Source organism: Ambystoma mexicanum, chromosome 6q (assembly GCF_040938575.1).
Source record: "Ambystoma mexicanum isolate Mex_15411 chromosome 6q, UKY_AmexF1_1, whole genome shotgun sequence".
Lineage (NCBI taxonomy): Eukaryota > Metazoa > Chordata > Amphibia > Caudata > Ambystomatidae > Ambystoma > Ambystoma mexicanum.
In genome coordinates this window covers 1,415,439,421-1,415,460,957 of record NC_090937.1, presented here as the reverse complement: position 1 = coordinate 1,415,460,957, position 21,537 = coordinate 1,415,439,421, and the positions used below count along the sequence as shown (strand labels likewise).

Sequence of the window (21,537 nt, the reverse complement as noted above, 5' to 3'; positions counted from 1 at the left end):
TCTAGATGTTTAGAGCAGTACTGAGCGCGTTATTTTGTAGGACTTGTAGTTTATTCATATTTCGTTTTATTTGTGCCTAAGTATAGGGCACTGCAGTAGTCCAGTTCCGATAATATAAGTGTTCTAGCCAGGGTGCTCTAGCCAGGGTAATGCAACTGTTGGTGGACAGAAAGGACTTGCAGGCATTATTCAGTAAGGATGTGTAGGCTGTTGCTGAGGCCGTTGCATTACCTTGTCTCTTTGGCCTCGATAATCAGAATCTTACATTTGGCGCAGAGAGATTTGAGGGAGATCTCCAGGGCTATTTATTTTTCACCACCGTTTCTCTTATGCTCTCTGTGTTTCTTGGAAGGAAGCTCGGCGATGTAACGGGAGCAGATCTTTTCGTTTTAGCATGGCTGTTTTTTAGGAGGGCATGAGTCGACCAGTTTCATAGCGGTTTAAAAATAAAAAATCATTTGTTTTTATATAACGGTATAGGGGGGTTTTCCTGGCTACCTCGCAGTTTTAAATTTTTGAAAAAGTAGATTTCTCCACGCTCTTTGCGTTTTTAAAAAGTGCAGATTTATTTATCAATTTGAGTGTGGACTCATAGTCCCAATTGTGGTCAGCCGACACGTGTTTCGACCCATTGAGGATCCTAGCTGTGAACACAGGACCTGCACAGACCACAAACGGGACCCCACCAGGGGCAAGACCGAACCAATACCCTAGCCTTGATAAAGACCCACGAGGTCTAAACACGTGTTGGCTGACCACAGTTGGGACTATGAGTCCACACTGATTGATAAATAAATCTGCACTTGTTAAAATGCAAAGAGCGTGGAGAAATCTACTTTTTCAAAATTTAAAACTGCGCGGTAGCCAGGAACCCCCCTTCCCCCATACAAGGAGGTGTGGGCTTCACCTCAACCAGAACCTGTGACCTTGCACCATTATCTAGAGCAGCACCAAATAACATGAGCTTAGTGCTGGATGGTTCCAACTCTAGGGCCCAATTTTCGTTTCTTTTTATAGAACGGGTTTTATTTAGCAACATAAACCAAGAACATAACCACAAACATATAAGGTGTACAGGTCAAATGAAGTCCAGATCTCGGTACATCCTGACCCTTGCTGGGCACGCAACCCTTTTCATCCATCTTCCCCTCACCCCCCACAGCACCCCTTTCCCAAACCCCAGTCTTGCCCAATAGCAGTCGGCCGCCATCCATTTACCCCCTGTCTTGTGGTGTGTTGTGGGGCAGCCTCTCTTTCGGTAAATCTGCATTCCATCTCGCATCAGTGGTCCATACCCTCCTGCCACTTGATGATAGTAGGAGGGGATTGGCCTCCCCACCCCTGAGCCTTATCTTTTGGTCACCATCGTTGCAGTCTTAATCGGGCTCTTTTCACTGAGTGTGAAGTCAGAGCGCACACCCCCTGACCCCTCAAATTGCGGCAATCTGAGACTGGTTCCTCCTGAATCCTCGAGATGGAATCCCTAATCGCACCCCAATATGGCCGTATCCATGGCAATCAAACATAATGTGCTTAAAGATCCCCTCCTCCGTTTTGCACTTCTTAACCTGCTGGAAATAGCCACCTCCCTGGGGATCTCAATGCCTCCACCTAGTCGTCATCCTCAAAGAACCCCAGGTCCTTTTCCCATTTGTCCCTAAGCTTTAGGAGTGGCATGGAGAAGTTGTTATACAACTTGATGGAGCTGTGGGACGGTCTTCCCCTCCAGAAGGTTAGTCTCCAGAGGTGTCTTGTCAGGAATATCCCATCTGGAAGTGCACCGTAAGTGCTGTTGGGCTGTCAGCTCTGCTCCTGCCGCTTGCTGCGCCCGTGGAGACCTTCTGCCGACTGGGATACCGTGTCGGCGTGCTCGCATTTCCTTGGGAAGAACTGGGAAGGCTCCCATGCGCGAGAGGAAGTGCCACTGATTTTCACTCTGCCGAAACATCCACCTTGGACTACTACTACTACTACCACACTTCCTAGCGTGTTTGCCATGCCCCCAGCCTTCCGCGACCCGACGTCCAGCTTAAAGTACGGGTGCAAGGGCATCCGTGTGCGCGCATCCGGAAGTGCACCGTAAGTGGTGTTGGGCTGTTAGGCGTGGTGGGGGGGTGCGGGTTGGCGGAATATAAGGTGTACCGGCAATATTGGTTTCTGAGTCTGATCTCTTATACTCATGCGGAAGGCATGAGGAAAACAAGATAAATTTATACCTACAATAGGACCGTACCACTTACTAGGAGAGAATCCAGGGCAGTGGCAGCTCCATTTGACGATATTCTAACTGCACCTTTTGATAGTTACCCCTGTCAAGGGCACAATGAGTATGGCTTGCAAACTCCCTTTACCCCCGTCACCACCATCCCCTGTGGGAAATGCTGCTATGAATTTGGAGGGGGGGGAGATGAATCTATTCTATTGATTGACTCCGGTGAACCATGTAAGAGCTTGGAGAGTTTTACTCAGCCGGAAGACTCTACGCATCGAAGCCCAGAAATTATCAATCGTTCACTTATGGCATTGTCTCAGTATCCATTGGGGATGGAGGCAGATTGGGAGCTTTCATCAGCCCATCCGATGACCAGGGAGCCCGTGTTGGGGCCAACACAGGGGGACACCTTGAATGGCTTGATATCAAATGAACTCTCATTACATACCATATTATTACTGCCGCTTATAGCGGCAGTAGAGAGACAAAATTGTTTTGCATTCAGCGGTGGTATGGCTAACCTGAATACACTGGAGCCGAGGGTGCCAGCATTGACACCTAGTGAATCCTGGGCGGTGAGGGGGGCATTATACCAAGTGCATCTCCACTAGGTGGCCCCCTTGGGACCATTTGAAGAACATGAACTGTTAATGAACGAGGCCCATAAAGTGTCAGTTTGATTTAAATAAAAAATAAAAATAAGAAAAATGAAGACTGGCCTCTGAAGCAGAAACAAATGACTCATAACACTAACAAAAATAAAAACAATAGTAAAAAAATTAACATCTCGCATAGAAAGAACACCTCAGGCTATAAACGGAAGAATGATAAAGTTTCCAAAAATAACTGGAGATGGCGTTTGAGAGGTGAGGTAGATGACCTGGATTCTGATATTAGTAGAGGAAGGTCCAGATGTGTTACTATGCAAAGGATCGAGGGGCATGCCTGCCCCTGATCAGTTATCTGAAATCTAAAAATTAAGGGCGTTAAGCGCCCACTGAGAACTCCTAACACTAAGGGTCTTAGGCTGCCAGATCAAAACATTCAGGGTAGTTTACTTAATTTATTTCCTAAACAAACAAAGCAGTTAGAACCCATGACACCTTCCCTAGTTTCAATATCGGTTTCACCTCCAGATAAAGGTGTCTTACCCCCAAGGTCAACAGAGATCCCTAATGGACAGAGGAGGGCACCATCGGGAGAGAATAGGGACCAAAGGGAGGGGGGTCCTGACTCGGATGTGGTAAATTCGTTACAATCCAGTAAACAAGGAGCAAAGGAAGTAAAAATGCATGCTATGCTCTCTACTAGCAATCCTGAGTCCTCGGTGCCGTGTTTTCAATCTAATGGCCCCGGGCGTAATAGATGTCTGCAACCAAGAGTGAAGAGGGAAATAAAGACATTTCATTTGGACCCAAATCCCCAGGGGGTGTAGAAACTACAGATAATGTGGAATAAGCTACTTCATTGGAAGGGATCCCCGTGATAGAACGAGTGATCAGAAGGGTCATAAAACTGATGTTGGAAGGTCGTGTCAACGGTACACGAAGCGAATCTGCTGCTAAAGTAACTCTACCTCCGATACCGGTATCTGGTGTCCAAAATGACACTGTCACTAAAATATCTCTGCCGCCGATATCGGCAAATAGCTCGGTCATTAAAGAGGATTGTCAATGTGAATTCTAAGGTCTCAAATGCACCTCAGGGCCCATTGAATGATGGTATACAAAAGGAAGGAGAAGGGTTCAGCGAAATACAAGAGACAATCCGGGTTGGTATATCTGTTTCGGAACATTATGAGGGCATCCGGTCTACTGGCCCTCCTCTGGGCCATTCTTATATTCCAACAATGGAAGCACAATCAGTGGTCATTAATTATCGCCCCTTTAAATGTGCGGAATTTCCGAGCATATTTCTATATCCATTTGATAAGGGTGGCCCTCGTTCCCTGAACAGACCAACGGTTTTGGCTCTTTTTAGGGAAATTCCAAGTCTCTCCCTTATTACTTCAGGAGACATTATGTTGGTGGATTTTGTTCACCCAGTAAGATATGATTATGTAAGGGTAGTTTCATTCCAACATCATTATTGAGACAGTCCTGAAAGAAAGCAGTATGTTCCACAAAATGGGACCTGATGTCCAGGTGGAGAGGGGGCAGACTATGGATGAACATCGGTGTACCAATGTAATGGAAAGCACCTACGGAGAGCCCAATCTTCGATGGTTGGCCCTTCCAGTAAGAGACTCCCATATCACAACTCCAGGGCCTGAAACCCAACAGTTAGTAGACATGTAACTTTCCCCCTGATTCGTTGGAACTCGAGGGGGAACTGGTCACAGGAATTCCTTGGAAATATGTGCTCTACTCAAAGAATGTTTTATGTATATAGGAAACCTGGTTTACTTCTGAATTTGTATTAGATGGCTCTGTGGCCAAACAAGGTATAGTAGGTAGACCTGCGGGTGGTCTACTCATTGGTGTAGCTATCTCCTTGATGCCCAAAGTTATAAAATTGGACAGGATCGCAGATTGGTGCTTATTATTATTACGTTTGAACACAGCACGCCTTTTGGGGATAGTGACCTCTTGATTATTAATATCTATTGGAATACGAAATTAGACATTGAGACAGAACAAAAACAATTGGGGCTTTGATGATGAAATGTCATGAAATTTCACATAATTTGGTAACAATAATTGCAGGGGATTTTAATGTTGGAATTGTAAATTAATCTTCCTTAACTAACATTGAGGCTTTTAGAAAACTCAACTGGACATGGGGAAATAAAAACGTGCAGGGGTACCTCCTGGAGGTTTTTCTGGAATCTTGGGGTCTGTCGAATACAATCGGCCTCTGGAAAAGTAAAACTCCATACACCACATGGTAAAGAGGGACGCAAACAAGTGCAATAGACTATATTGTTCTTTGACTCGCTTATAGGCATGGTGGTGGAGTTTAAGTTGCTGAAGATGAACTGCAGTGACCATAAGATTCTTTATTTAAATTTTGAGGGGAAAAGGGTCCACAGTTGTGTTCATTCGAACCCAGTGAATCTGGAAATAAATCAAGCAAAAAAAAGAATTGAGTGGCATAAGGCCAATGTAGAAAAAACAAATGCAGTCTTTCTTGACGACTTAAACTCCTCTACCTTGGACAGAAAGCACTTAATGTATTAGGCTATTTTTCATATTATGTGGGTAATGTGATATCACACACGGCAGTCCCCATACACGCAGATCAGGCCCGGATTAACCATGCACATGCCTATGATTCTGTGGTAATTAATTTAAAAAATCAGAGACAAAAGGCCAAAGTAACACTTCCGCCTGTAAAAAGAAATGGCACTAAAAAAACAAGTTGCTAATCGCTGGACGGAAGATTAAGGAGCGTAAAGTAATGTTATATCAATTAGATGGGGGGGGGTGGGGAGGGGAAATGTTGGAGTGCACTAAAGGATAATTCATCCAGTTCATTCTGGGCACTGGTCAACAACCATGCATCTCAGAACTGCCTGGCATTATCTAATGCCATTTCTGATTATCAGCGGGGCGGCCACTTCGGTAGCCTTTACCAAACAAAACAAAGTACCGTGCAAACTGCCTTAGACACATTGAATGTCGATTTGGAATATTGAAATCAGCCAGAAGGACATTGGTGCTTTGATCTCTAGGGCCTCAGCGTCGAGGGCATCTGGCCCCAACGGCTAGGCTAATGTTGTTTTCAAGCAAAACAAGCAGCTATGGACAAAAATACTATTTGTATTGTTACATGATATTCTCTTGACTCGCATTATTCCGGCCTCTTGGCATATCTCCTTTGTGATTCCAGTATACAAAAAGGGTGACTGCTCCAATCCTCTTAATTATTGGCCAATAGCCCTATTGGATGTGGATTCAAAAATGTTCTCTGGGATCATACTAAACCATATACATACCTGGATCAATAAAAATACCATACTATCTAAACTCTAATTCGGCTTCAGGAAAAATGTGGGGACTGATGTGGGAAGGCTTATATTAACTGTTAAGCAAGACACGGCATGGAAAAAAGACGCTGCGCCAATTTACATCGCATCCATTGATTTGTTTATGGCATTCGACAAAGTGGATCGAACGGTGCTGTGGGGAAAGCTAAAACATCTGGGAATGTTTTACTCTCCATCTTAATCAAGTTACATGAGGGTTCTCAATTGCAGGTCCGTCTGAATGAGGGTAGTCTTTCTAGCCTAATTGATGCACCGAAGGGACTATGACAGGGGTGCGTATTCGCACCCACGATTTTCAATCTTTATGTCTCAGATGTAGGGGAAGGGTTGGAAGAAGTGGCGTTTGTACCTCCGCACATTGAGGGGACACAAATCTACTGGTCAGCATACGCAGATGACTTCATGCTGTTTGACCACACTCCCATAGGGCTACAGCGACTGCTCTGTGGATTCAGAGATTACACTGTAGCAAACCATCTACAGATGAACGAGAACAAGACAGTTGTCATTCGACTACATGCGCGTCCCTACTCAAAACAATATTCTTGGTTTTTGAACCGCATAAAATTGGCCGTAAAGCCTAACATACGACATTTGGGGTACCCAATTTTTGGTAGTAAACAGAAATCACATTATAGACAACATATGGTTTACGGAAGAACTGAACAAATATGAAGGAAGGTTCTCGAGAATAATCTTGCCATGCTTACCGAAGTGTACGCCGGTGGCAGCTCTAAGGTATGAATTGAGTCTAAATTCAATCTCATCTATGATAATGTGGAAAAAAACTCTGCCTAATCAGGAAATTGGTGACCACAACGAGGGGGAACATTATATAATCTCCTGGGCTCGGGCATACGCAGTAATAACATTGTTTCTGCTTACATACTCGACCTCAGGGATGAATGTATAGCATATCTCGAGCAGTGGGGCCTAACCCTGGAACTTCTAATGTTTAACCCAAATTAAGTCAAAAAAAGTCTAGAATGGGGGGACTGGGACACTGCAATGTGTTCTGTAGGGGCCACTAGGTTCCAAAAACACATTGTCTCCCACTACAAAAAACTGGGGACTGTGGAAACAGATCTAGCAATGCTCCCCGATAAATCAGCCAGGCATATATTTACACGTTTCAGGTGCAATGCCCTACCGACAAGAGAAATTCAAACTGCCCGCAGTAAAGACCCTGTCGGGAATTTAGCTGCCGGTTTTGCGAGGTATTGGGAGTGGAAGAGACTCTGGACCATCTGATGATATATTGTATTGCATTAAGACCTTATCAGATACCTTATTTTAGCAAATTTGTGGCTCCTTCAGTTCCAAATGATCTGCAATCATTATGGATGAAAATGTTACATGGAGCAGATAAGTCGCTACTATTGTGAGGTTTTTGAGATATGTATGTAAATTGGAAATACAAAGTGATTTCTATGTTGGGGAAATGTTGACTAATTGTACAAGTAGAATACTAGAAGTCTCTAATTGTATGTTTGTAAGTAGTTGAGAATAAGCAGGCTACTCTTTGATTCTTCAAACTCAACAGGCTTTTATTTTTATGAGAACAAGGGCCCCTTTATGATTAGAAATGCACAACTGGTGCTCTTTTCCCCTCGTCAGAGGAACGAAACTTCTGTGTGAATGTAGACTCAAACTGTTCTGCCAAGGCCTTTCCCAGATGAGCTGCTTCCCCGGGAAGAAAGACTCTCTTCTGATTAGAACGGGGAACTGTTTCCCAAAAGTCTCAGTTCTTTAAAAGTTCACAGCTTCATACTGTCTCTCAAAGTTCACCTTCCCATTTCCTCCTTCACTGTTCGAGACGGAGGTACCTTGGTCAGTCCTCCTTCATTAAGCCAGAGCTGTACTAGCTCTCTGCTTCTGGCAAAAGGGGCTTCTTATGCAATCGTTAACACTGCCGGCTGCCTTCCTCTTCATACGCTTTCACCCCCAACTTCTCAACGCTCACCTGACATTCAGTCCTTTCGCCTTCGGCTTCTCTTCGCGCCTCGGAGCTCCGCCTCTACCCGCTCGCTCCGAGCATCTTCACTTCCATGGCTGGGGTAAGGAGTCACCTGTTCCCTCCCTCGCACGGCCTTCCTGATTCGCTGTGCGGATCGGGCCCTCTCTCCCTGCTGAAGCTTCAACAGGGGAGGCTTGCGCCGCAGCTCCTACTCCGGGAAGGCAGGGCTGAGAAGGGGAGCCGCGGACCCGGCTGCTGCTCTGTCGAGGTGATTAGACAGCAGACGCTCTCAGTTGGGCCTGTAAATCCGTTGGTCCGATCAACGCTGGACCACGCACCGACTTCTTCTCCTTTGGCAAATAACTTATCTTCTCCTTGCAAACTGGATATAACAGAACTGAGCACAACGGGTGCAATATGAACTTCAGCTTTCTCAGGGCCGCAAATCAATAGGCCCACTCATAGGCCACCTCCTCCTCAGGCACCGGACCTTCCTCCAACTCCTCTCTCTGATTCAAAAGAAAACACAGAACACTTGCATCAGGTGGCATTCTTAGAGTCCTTCTTGTTCTATATCATTATAATTGGCTCAGTTGTCTGTCACTCCTAGGCTGTAACGTCCCTCCCTCCATTATGACCTCATCCCCAAGGTCTGATAAGCTTCTTGCTTGAGGCCTTGACCTGGCTCTGATCTCCCTTCCTTTCCACCGCTTTATCACAATGTTCTTGTTCCCTTTGTGCTGATGATGAGGATATTAAGAATTCTGTGCTTCCTCTGTTCAATATGTTTTTCCCTTTTTCGTTAAGTAATCCTGGTAAATTGCTCATATGTTCAGAGTTATTCTTTGTTCAATTTTGTTTTTGCTTTGCTTATCCTTTCTAATTATTTTTCATTTAACATCTTTTAAGTAATATGTTTTTAAAACTGTATATCTCTTCGAAATTTTGTAAAGGTTATTGATAACCGCACACACAAAAAATATCCCATTTCTCTCTGCCCTTACGATGCATTGCATGATGCAACCCCAAATATGTATAGTGTTCCTGTTCTAGGAGACCATATGCATCGGACAGTTGTTGGAAGGGGACCACTTGCTTCTGGGTGAGTAGGTGAGTATGTGAGTAACCTTCCAGATCCCCTGAAAAAACCCATCTAGTTTGATGTCCCTTCTCTATCTTGGGAAGATCTCGATAAGGAGGATCCATCGTCACCATTCTGCTCCAGCCCATGCCTTGATCGCCTCCTTCCATGCCTCTCGTTTGTGGAGGCCTGGTTGCGGCATTCCATATCAAAGTGGGGAATCATGTAGCACCTAAACATGCCCACTCCCAGCTCCCAAAGTCCCCATTCCTGTCTCTGGCCCCTGCATCCACCCTTATTCACTGCCTGCATCCCAGAGACGGAGGCCACAGGGAGAGGCCTGTTCCAGAGATCCCCGTCCGACCACAAGACGCAGCTGAGTGAGGGATCCTCCAAGACAATTTAAGGTAAGCCCCACTTGGGGCTAATCTACGCGATCGCCACAGCAAGTAAAGCATTACATATCCTAGAGAAGACTTCCAGACATCCATGCACGGGCTGCATGCATCGGGTGACTGCCTTGCTACGAGGCACTTTTGTTTCTCATAGTGTTGACCGCTGCATATTCCCTTCCAAGATGGCCGCCCGCAACACAAGCACTGGAGTGCATTGTGTAATCAAGGAAGTTGGCATCTGATTGGCCAATACTCCCTTTATCACAGCCAATATCAAAGCCGGCCCATGAGAGCATGTCCGAGATCGGATGAGCCACAAGCGGAGCCGCTACTATTCCACACCGAAAGCAGAGACTGAGCCTTACACTGCCTGCACCCTACCCTCTCTGCTGCTCTATACTAGACTTGAAAGGTACGCCATCAGCTACTAAGCAAGGTCTAGGCTTCTTAGTGTATGCCAGAAAAATGTATGTTAGATTGTACTATAATGCTAACCCTGCCAACCAGGTTCCTGGCAAACAACCAGTCGCCTCCTAGCACAAGCATAACCATGCTCCCGCAACACCAGGTCTATCCCCTACGCCATCTCCCCCACCATCGACAAATATTGCACATCCTCTCCCGCAACTACGCCCGCACCCTGTCGCTCCGCTGAGCAAGGAGAATACACACATGTCACCACCTATCTGCTCCTGCAACGCACCATGCCGGTGCACCTTGCTGGTATCATCACCCGACACTTCCAACACCCCTACACACCCAGTAGATCTCTGCCCGGGTCCCTTGCCCTGCAGGAAATCCTGATTAGCAATGCTTCGGTATTGCACTAAACCCCTGTTCTGCCACTCACGCCCAAGGCTAATCTCCTCAAGAAACCACCTTCTCGGCCTGCGCTTGCACCACGCATCAACCCCAAAAATACGAGTCAACCTCACGAGCCCCCCACATCTAAGACTCTCAAGGTTGCCTCTCCTTGCCCTGCCACAGGCACCAACATCCCGCTCCCCATAGGTAACCAAATCCCCATGCTATGCACAAAAGCATGCCACGCCCTCCATTCCAAACGGAACAACCATTCGATGCACCTCAACTTAATACGCCTCATCCCTCCTCTTTGGCACCAGCATCCAACAAGCAGCGTTCCATGCCCTCCTGCTCATGCCACAGCTCGGCCATGGCCACCCCGAACACACTCCCATCCTAAGAAAATAATCTCCCACTACGAAAGGCTGCAAAACCGCATTTCATCTGCACCATGCCAATGCCACTTTCTGCTTCACTGGCACCTCTAGCGAACATCCTACAACTGACCCGACCGTAGCCTATGCCCTTGATTATCTGTAGATCTCTCAGCTCCCATCACACTATCACCCCGCACCTCCACTTCCCATACCCATGACTCGCGATACCCAGCGCAGATCACTGCCGTACAATCGTCTCCCAAATGCTAGCCAGCCATGCCGACTTGCTGCAGCCAGTCATGCTAATCCCGAAATTAGCATTCCGCACTCAAAAGTTGCCCCACCCCACCTGAATGCCACACCTGCTAACTCCCTACTTCCCAAAGCTGCAACAAACTTGCAAATCGCTCAGCCATTCCAGGTCATCGCCAAAAGCAACTGTTGCCTCAGTCACCCAGTACCAACTCTGCCAGCCTTATTCTCATGACTACCCCAGTGGAGTCCAACTTCACCCAAGACACCTCGCCCTACAGCCAATCCTCCACTTACACTCTCAAACCCACAGTGCCCTTCCAAGGTGCCATCAATGTGCGTTCCCTGCCTTCAAAAGCCTTGGAAATCTGTGACCTACTCACCTTCCACAACCTAGAACTAGTAATCACAGAAACCTGGCTCCATGGGGCATCTAGCCCTTCCATTTCCTTAGCCCTTCATCCAAGTTAAAACATCTACTGTCAGGATCGCCAGCACACGAAAGTAAGGGATTGGCCCTCATAGCCAAGGAATCTCCTCCGCTCAGACGGATCAACGCATCCTTGGAAGGCACCAGCAATTCTCTTTACCTCAAACTCGCCTGATTCCCCCCCCCCCCCCCTAACTGCACCATCACAATTAATTGTTTACCCACCCAAGCCCCTCGGCCGACTTCCACGAGAACCTCCTAGCCGACAACCTAAAAACATCCACCAAATCCATCCTACTTGGAGACTTCAACCTGGAATTTAATGACCCACAAGCCAAATGCCTTGCCAAAGCATTAGATACTCTGGGTTTCACACAACTGGTCACAAATCCCACTCACACCAAAGGCTGCATCCTGGATTGGATATCGGACCACAACTGCTCCTCTGCAATCAGCTCCAACTCCCCATGCCCTTGGACAGACCACCATGTTATCCTCTTCTCCATGCCTAAACCTACAAAACTAAAACCGCTAACCACTCCCCTACCGCCTGCTCTAGCGCAGAGCTCACACAAGTTAACTAAAGAGAACCTTCTACCTTATCTAGAATCTCCTGTCTTCAGTCCCCCCCCTTCTCCAATGACCCTACAGCCCTAGCCGAAATCAACAACTCCACACTAAAAAATAAAAAAAGCTGACACCATAGCCCCACTATAATTAAAAAGAAAAATCTGTAAGAAACGCCAACTCCTGGTTTACCCCGGCAACTACTGGAACTCTGATCCTTGAAACGTACTGCTCTCTCCAAGTGGCAAGCAAACCCCCTAGAATTTACCACAAGGGATTTCAACAAGATAGCTACCCAATACAAAAAAGCCATTATCCTAGCCAAAGCCGCCTCCTTTAACGCCAGGATTGCAAATGTGAAATCGGAATACAAGGAGATTTTCACCATCGTTGGGGAACTAGAAACACCAGTCCCCACTCCAAAGATGAAACCTGGTGCTCAAACATTTAAACGGCCATGCTTAACAAATTAAACCTACTGCAGAGCAGAATACTAGCTAACCAGAATGCCTTATAACGCACCACCTTATCACTCCAACCACTAACACTCCCACCCAGGACATCCCACTCTTTTCATTCAAGGATGTCACAGAACTCTATTTCTCACTCTCCTTAAACAGATCAAACCCTCCAACTGCAAAGGTGATGTTTGCCCAGCCACCATCATCAGAGCCTGCACAGCTACCCTAGCTCCATTCCTCACTGCATTCATAAATGCCTAATTCGCTTCAGGAATAGTTTCTCATCTCCCCCCTCCCCCACACCACCCCCTTGCCTCAAAGAAGCCTGGGAATGACTGCTTCTAAAAAGGAAAAAAAAAAAAACTCTTGACCCTGCCTCCCCATACCAGTCCCCTCCTGCTAAAAATCTCGACAAAGCAACATACACACAGGTACACCACTGCCTAGAAACCAACCGCATTCTTGGCCTACGCCAATCTGGCTTCCACCCTGGTCACGGCACTGAATCAGCGCTACTTGACCTAAAATTAGATGAGATCAAGGATGCAGGTAAGCCAGCACTACTCCTCCTCCTTGGCCTATCAGCTACATTTGACCTGGTGGGCAACAATATTCTATGCCATCACCTCGCCTCCTCTCAGTTCTCCCACAAAGCCACAACCTGGATCACCTCCTTCCTTGAAAGAAGAGCAATGAGTGTTCTCAGACCAGGCCTGAGCAGCGCTGCCATCCACTTGGGAGTCCGCAGGGTTCATGCATTTCTCCCACCCTCTACAACATTTTTACAAAGCCTCTTTTGGGCATCCTGGACTGCATCGGCAGAGCCTACACTAACTATGCTGATGACACCTGTCCACCTCCCGCTTTCTGGTACCTTGAAACGGATGCAGAAGCGCTCAACAAAGTCTACTTGATCATTCAGGCCTGGATAGCGGCCAACTGGCACTGCCTGAATGGGGTCAAAACTGAAAACCTCCTAGTAGGTCCCAAGGAAACCCTAAAAAAAACTCACTAGACGACATTCACAATTAACTACACACAGATTCCTGTCTCATCCTCTGTCAAGACTCTTGGAATCCACCTCGATGCCATGCTCTCGATGACATGCCAAGTTGACGCCATCACCTGCTCAGCCGCATATTCCACTAAGCTGATCAATGCAGCCAAACCATTCCTATCTATGGAGAATTGTCTTTCGATTGCTAGAGCTACAATAGGTTCAAAACTGGACTACTGTAACGTCCTCTTCGCTGGCACCTCAGCAAACCCACCCTCAGACATGAACCCTCACACCCTGCATTTCATAAAGCCCTTGTTAGGAAGAATTCTCTCTTTAGGCTGAATTTCCTAACCTAGTGAGTCCCCCAGCAGCTTTGCTGGATTTCTGGAGTTTGTTTTTTTTCTCCTGCCAAGAGTGAGATTTTTTTTTTTTTTCCCCTCCCACTCTTGGACATAATTATGGTATTCCTTTGACTGGTAATGTGTTTTATGGGCTATGGGGTCCTTTACTCCATAGGGTCTCATGTATTTTCCTATGTGTTACACAGCACCCTCTGTGCAGTAACACAGGGGTGTCATAGTGACACCTCACCATAGACTCCATACCCTGGGACTGACTACTGTCTCCCAGGGCATGTAAAGTCACCATTGGCTTTACTAGTCCCAAATTATTAACAGAAACCAGTACAAACCATCATATTGTGGACGTACTGGTCGGGGCAATTCGATTACCCCGGGATCTGTTAGTCGAGGGGGCACGTCTCCGCCCCCCCTGATCGAGTTTTGGCTGGTGGCAGTGGAAACTACTTTTTATATTCGACTGCGAATATTTTCCTATGGGATTTTCCCATTGTTCGAGGCTACCAACTTTAATTATTTAATTCTCATAGCCTCGAACATACCGCCGGTTTATTTAATTAATATTAATTCGCCGGTTGGTATTTTTTGCCAAGACTCGATTCTAAAATGGCGTTTGTGTTCTCTTCTGTGACTCCAACCCAAGTCGAGCCCTTTGTTCCACTTTTTACCGGGCTTCTCCACAGAAGCCACCAAAAGTGGTGCCACTCTGCCTGGGTACCACAGGGGGTGTGGGAGGGGGTTTAGGCACCCTGGACTGAGTTACCTTGGTAACTCAAGTCGCACTCTTGTGTGATTGGCCCAAGTGGTGAGCCGGCCGACTCTTGCATGTTTGATTGACAGCTAGGCTGAGTGAATGGGGGTTTTCTGCATAAAAGCAGGGCTTTGGGGACTGGAACTTCAGAAGTCGCCACAGGACCTGAGAATCCGACGAGGGAGAAGCTGAGCCGACCTACCACGACGACACCATCGGTGGAGCCCTGCAGAACCGACTCACCACTTCCCGACGACAGAGAAGATCTCCCGGCTGGAGAGGCTTCTTCCCCTGACTGGTGGTCACAGCCAGTTTACGTTCCTTTCTTCGCACCCCAGCCCGGTTTGTGGTCAAACTGCCCGTGCCAAGCACCCCGGCAGCCAGATAGCCACTCACCACTGAACCGCAAATCACCGGACCGCTCCTTGTACCTGAGAAACTCTGCGGCTGGTTTCTTCCCATGTAGTGCAACAAACTCCTGTCTTCCTCCACGAAGAGATTCCCTCTTCCCTTACCCCGGACGAAGCACCGACTTGCACCCGCTGCCAGGAACAACTGCCTCGCTGGAGCGTTCTCACCACTTTAAGGTACCGTGTCCGCCAGGCCTCCCTTTCTAAAGATTGCTACAAGATAACAATAACCCCTTAACCTTCTGGTCTGGGCTGGCCGCCTTGACTCTCTAACTGGTCCCTTTCTTTGGTACAACTCCTTTTTGAACCTTTACAAGGCTCCTGTGCACTGCAACCGTGTGACCTTGGACACATTTCGTTTGGATCCTATGAAAGTGGATCCGGCCTCTTGAACTCTAACTTCACGTTTCTACTTTGCCTTTCCCTCTTGTTATGTTCTGATAAGTGTTGGGATCTGTTTCAACTTGTTCTCTGCTCTTCTCTCACTTTTTAAAACAAACTATTAAGAGTGCCATCTACGTTAAGCGCTCACCGCTGTCTGAAAATAAGTGGGGCTTTACTTAAGACTTGTCTAATAATCTTTTAACGGAGTGTATATCTTTTAGTGACCGTGTTTGTGAATTGCTTATTAGTGCCGGTGTGTTTTTCTAGATGTGGTTTTAAATAAATAATTATATCTCTTTTACACCAAGCCCTGGTCAGTGTTTACTTGTTCTACTGTGTTCTCTTGACCTATTGTGAATACTCTGTATACTGCCTAACTCTTCTTGAGGGAAGTCTGACTGCTCAGCCACAGCTACCAAGTGAATCTGTGTGGTACAGACTGCTACCAAGTGGGTTTACTGCCAAACACCTGTAGTCTTAAATCTTTTACAGTGGTCCCAGAGGGAACTGCACAGGCTTCTGCCTAACAGCCCTCAATACCAGGCTGTTAACCCGCGCACCAGCCTCACCTTTTCCCTCATATGTAGGCTCGCTCTCTGTAACCTTAAGACCTATATGTATCTTTTTGTTTGTTTTGCTCTTGGCGTACCAGGTTCTCTGCCACCCCTAGAACTTCGTACAATGTTTCTATTTCTCACCTCTGTAAATAAGTAAGTTACATACCTGTGTAAGAGCGCTGCGATGTCCACAGGCTGTTTGGGCACTGTACAAAAAACCCCAATTTTATTTTTTCCCACTACCTCCAATTCCCCTGGCACGGAATTCTTGGTATGCCCCAGATAGATGAGAACATCATCTGCGTAAAGGGATCTGCGCTTTACTCCGCCCCCTGGCTAACTAAAACCAGTTATATGTGAATCCGCTCCCTGCATAGCAGCCAAGTGCTTGATGGTCACCAAGAATAGGAAGGGTGAAAGGGGTCACCCCTGCCTTGGCCTCGTATGTAAAGGAAACTGTCTGGACATGAGGCTGTTGACTCTCAATCTGGGCACCGGGTTAGTGTCAACATATTATTTAGGGCTGAAACCCATCTCTTCCCTCCTCCCTGCCCTCCATGACCGCCCTCAAGTATTCCCACCTGCCTAAATCATCCGCCGTTAATGACTAGGGCGACCACGGTATGCGCACCGTCTAAACAATCTGACATGCCAAACGTGATATACACTCGCCTCAGATTCATTCTGGTGGCGATCCCGGCACTAACCTGCATGAATTACTGTGTATCTGCCGCTCGATGATTGTAGCAGCCTGTTCGCCAACACTTCCTGGAGTATCTTCACTTCTCCATTTACTAGCGAGATGGGTCTGTACACGCTACATCAATCCTGAGGTTTCCTTTTAGGAATGACCGCGATGGTGGCCTGTCTGAGATCAGCAGGCAATTCTCCTTTCTTCAATCTTTCCACAAACCTCGTGGAAATCACCTTCTGCCCAGCCTTTCCTAAAAATGGGAAACCTGTTGTGCCTCAGGGTTTTCCCTGACTGAACCTGGCCTATAGCCCACTGAATTGCTTCCTCCTGTTTCCAGCTGTAGGTCCCCCACCTCCCCCAACAGGGTGAGTTCTATCTCTCAATTTCAGCCAGCCCCCTCTTCCCACATCCTGCCCCCTTTCCCGATATAGCCCCTGATAGTAGCAAGCAAATTCCTCTGCGATATTCGCCCCTTTAGTGACCACTCGGCCATCATCCAGACTCCACTCCCATACCCATCTACTGTCCTCTATCTCCAACCAGTCCATCATTCTCCCATATTTGTCCCCATCTCATACAGTCTGGCTTTTTTTTTGTCCCAATACGCTGCTTTGGCCTCATCCCTTGCTACTGTTGCGTAACGTGCCATGCATTTCAACAATTCCCTTTTGCTGCGGTGTTTCCTGCTCTATATGTTTCGCCTCCAAATCCTTTCCAGGTCTTCCATTTGGGCCCTCCTATCCTTTTTAGGCTGCCTGATTATGGACGATGAACACCTCCATATCACTGTCTTGTATGCTTTCCACTGACTTAAATGCTGAAGTATTCCTGTTTGTCTTTTTGCACTTTTGGTTATCTCTGGCCTGTGGAGGTAGTATGCATTCAACCGCTGCCTTCCTTCCTGTCTACAAACCCTTGCCGCTATTCTAATGGTCAGGGGGCGTGATCTGAGACGCCCCTTGTTGAAAAATCAGTGGAAATAAACCATGCAAGCCCCTGACCCGGGAGCAGAAAATAATCCATCGAAAGTTCTGTGCTTTTGAAAAGAACAAGAACCCTCTAGTCCATGGCTTCTAGGAAAGTGAATCGCTTCGTGTGGAGCAATGTCGACCCTCCCCGCACCCCCAACCCCCACATAGGATAAATCTGTCCAACTCAGGCCGGGCTGAATCATTGAAGCTCCCTCATCACCCCCCCCCCCCCCCTCTGGTGCCTAGCGAGGAGTTTGTACCAACCAAAGCGTCTGTTTGGAGTGTGGGCGGTGCGTGGACACTCATTTTACAAATTGCTCTCCACCCTTCAATAAGGTTACTTTGATTAACACATGACTGTCGTCCTTCTCTCTTTCCACTAAGGATACACATGGCAGTAGGGATCTTCTAATTAAGATCACAACCCAACTCGACCCTTTGAAGCCTGCATGCTCAACCACCTGAAAACTGCCCAGGAAATTACATGCAGACTTACCCCCCCCCCCCAACCCCCAACAAGTGCATAAGTGCATGCATCCCCTGCATTAGCACAACGTCCTTTTGTGTACAGTGGGAACATTTGCGACCATACCCCTCTTAATTTTGTCCGCAGCCCGTTTACATTCCTTGTCCTAGAACTCTGCATGGCTGACACAGACCTACCCAATCCTCTGGACGACCCCGACATATTTATTCTCTTGTAAAAGCCTCAGTCCCTGGGATTACCACAACCTGCACCATTGACCGGACAGAACCAAACCAGAACAGACTCCACCCCCCCCCCCCATATTGTAAGTATGCATAAACCGCTATTACGGTTGAAGTGCACCCGTAGATGAACGTTGAGGAGGCGTGCCTGAGACTTAAGCTTGCTCTCCTCTGTCCGACCACAGTCAGTCCGAACCTGCTTACTCAAACAAAATATCAGCCAATCCCTGTAGCTCCGACCTCTACTGTACTATGGTTTCCCCGGCGGCGCGGGGGTGGAGAGGGTAGGACTAATGTGGGAAATCAATCCATTGTGTCACGGCCTTCTCACCAAATGAACCCCTCTGTCTAGCCAGTCCAACACCTCTGTCGTATCTTAAAGAAATTAGTCCCACCACTGTGTAGCAAAGAACAGCATTGCATACTTATATTCAGCATTTCTAAGGCGTCTCTTCACTGCCTTAAAAGATGGTCTGGCTCTCTGAATAGCCATTGGTAAGTCCAGATAAATTGGCACTCACTTTAGCCTTGTTCACTGGTATTGTCTTTTTCTTTTTCTGGGTGGCCTGCAAAATAATTAGATCCCTATAGCTGAGGAGCTTTGCGATAACCGGTCTTAGGCGGGGCGGCGGCGGTGGCGGTGGAGTGCTCTCCTGGGGATCCTGACGGCCCTTTGCACCAAATAGTCTTTGAGCCATCCTTCCAAAAAGACTTCCATGGACGGCCGTTTGATCTTTTCAGGGAGGCCCAGTATGCGCACATTGGGCCTCATTGTGAGGTAGGCGAAAATTCAGGCAGTAAATCCGCCCAAAAATTGCCTTAAGGAATTACTGTTACTGCCACTTGGTCAGGTGTAATTTCCGCCTGATTACAAGTGTTGGTGGCAGTGTAATTCCCCATATATTTTGGGTCCATTGGACCAAGTAGTTTTATTATATTTTTTTAAAAAATTTTTTGCAGAATTACCGGCCCAGTAATTCCGCCAAATCTGCCATTGAGTGGGAAGATTTACCTCCAGGGTTTTACTGTACGTAAATCCTCCACTCAAAACCCAACCTCATAATTTGGCGTAATGATATAATTGGCAGTAACCCAGTTAATGGAAATTTCACCACTTCCCACCTAACTCGCAATGAGGCTGATTGTGCCTCTTGCGTGCCCTGCCTTCAGTGTCTTCCACCCGTTTTTCCAGTGTCTTTCCCCCTTTCTTGAGCTACGCAATTTGCTCCTTCATGGGGCACAATGTGTCTACTTCACCCAGTCTGGATGATATTTTGTGCATGTCCGGCCTTGGGAGCCCCACGCCCGCCCCATTGGGATCTATTTTTGCTCCATAAAGGATTTGGATTCTCTGATGGTTGCAGTATCTCATCTTTGATGGGGTCGACTGCTGCCCCATCTGCTCTGCAGATTTCCCTCTCTGCACCCGCCATCACCTCTGTGGAGGACACTGTTAAGTCTATTTCGGCCTTCAGATTTGCCTTTTTCCCCTTCTCTGTAGCCATTCCGACTGATTTTCCCACAGGCAGTGATCAGAATGGTTTTGAATGAGTTGGATGTTGGATCGGGGGTGATCGCCAGTGAGATGGCAGCGTGGTCAGACAGTCAATTGGGAGATGAGGGTGGATAATGTATAGACTAAGTCTCCATCTCGTGCCAAGGGATGTGACCAAGTAGTCCTTTTGGTGTGTGCCTAATATGGTTTTTCTATAGTGATAACGTGGCACTAAGCATAGGCTAGTGATTGGCTCTGTGTATGTATAGAATTGTGCTTGCTCGCAACCCACTTCTGCTACACTCCAATCTTTTAAGTTTAATGTAGCCTGTTCTACTTGTGTCCATTTTCATTGCATTCATGCATTCTGTAAGGAAATTGGAGTGGAAAGAGATAAAGGGATGGGTCCAAGATTACACAATTTTGATCATGTGATCTTATGCTTTTGTACTGCTCCAAATTGCCACTGAAGTAGTTTGAGCGCCTAGCCTCCTATTAGCTGGAGGAACATGAGTGGTTGCCTAGCGCCTCTTAAACAGCTTTGTTTGGTAGCAAGGGAAGTTGCTAGTCAAGCCCTTTGTCCTGCAGGCCTGCCTGAAGACTTACTGCCCCACACATGGGAAGACTGTAAAGATGTCCGTTCCCCTGTTGGTGTGTTTTTGATGCATTGTCCTTCTTCGCAGATCTCACAGTATGGGGTAACCTACAGAGAAAAGGCGCTGTATAGAGGATGGTGCCTCCTCTTCTACCCCTCTTGGCCCCACAAGAGGACGAGACATGAGTGTCTCAGAGAAACGTCTGATGAATCTTCAAAATAGCCATTAAAGAAGAGGGAATCGAGAACAGGAGCAGGCACAGGCATGATTCACCCTCCTTGACTTCATCCTCTGAGTCTTCCACTTCTAATGCCACAGAATGCACTTTCCTCCACTGGCAATAATTTGAAGGGCAAATACTTGGACAATGAGTCGGAGTCCAATGTCTTAATTCAGTGGCCTATTACATGGATGTTCTGGAAGAAATTTTCACAGCTTCAGCTGAAGCCACGAGAGCCCCATGGCCCACAAATGATTTAAACGGAGAATGGATTCTAGTGTTTGAAAATTGAGAGGAACTCCTGCATGTGGCCTTGAAGAACCTGGTTGGCTTGACACCAACCGCTACCAGGAGCTTCTTTTGGCTCCCCATGCCAATTGATACTGAACAAACACACGTGTGGATTTAACTCGCAATGTTTGTGACGATCTATAAATAAGCATTAGACGTATCTATACAACATTTAAAACCTAAGTACAAAGTGAAATGTTTGCATCTCATGGGGAAGTTAAATTTGTGGTCAGCTGTATACTCGCTCCTGGTTCCCTGGTGGTAGCTGCTGGTCACTGTGCATACCCAGTGATTGCGTTTAGCTCCTACTTGTCAAATCTTAATTTTGATCCCTGGATTCTCATCACCCTAATATAGCAATAAGCATTCCATTTGAGGGGACACATACCTTTTGGTGATACCCTGCAAGACGAGGTGCGTCGGGAAAGCTGATGAGCATGCAGGGATTCTCAGGAAAAAAAGTCGGACCAGATGCCCAGAGCCTTCCACAATACCAAACCTAGCGTAAAGCCCCAGCACTGGACAGAAGTGGAAGCCTCGATGCCCCTCTGTGGCAAGAATAGCACTGACGCCAGGT

At 47.1% G+C, this 21,537-nt stretch overlaps 1 protein-coding gene across 7 annotated transcripts in view; it reads left to right on the top strand.

Moving 5' to 3' along the window:
- Positions 1 to 21,537, top strand: part of RNF4 (ring finger protein 4) — a 156,497-nt gene that overhangs the window by 9,492 nt on the left and 125,468 nt on the right. The window contains exon 1 of one of the 7 annotated variants that reach the window (XM_069632116.1): positions 20,548 to 21,535. The exons of 5 other annotated variants lie outside the window; for them this stretch is intronic. The gene's annotated coding sequence lies outside the window, so the exon portion shown is untranslated. Of the gene's footprint in view, positions 1 to 20,547; positions 21,536 to 21,537 lie in introns of those variants that run through there. One more of the 7 variants, XM_069632112.1, reaches the window with a different exon arrangement.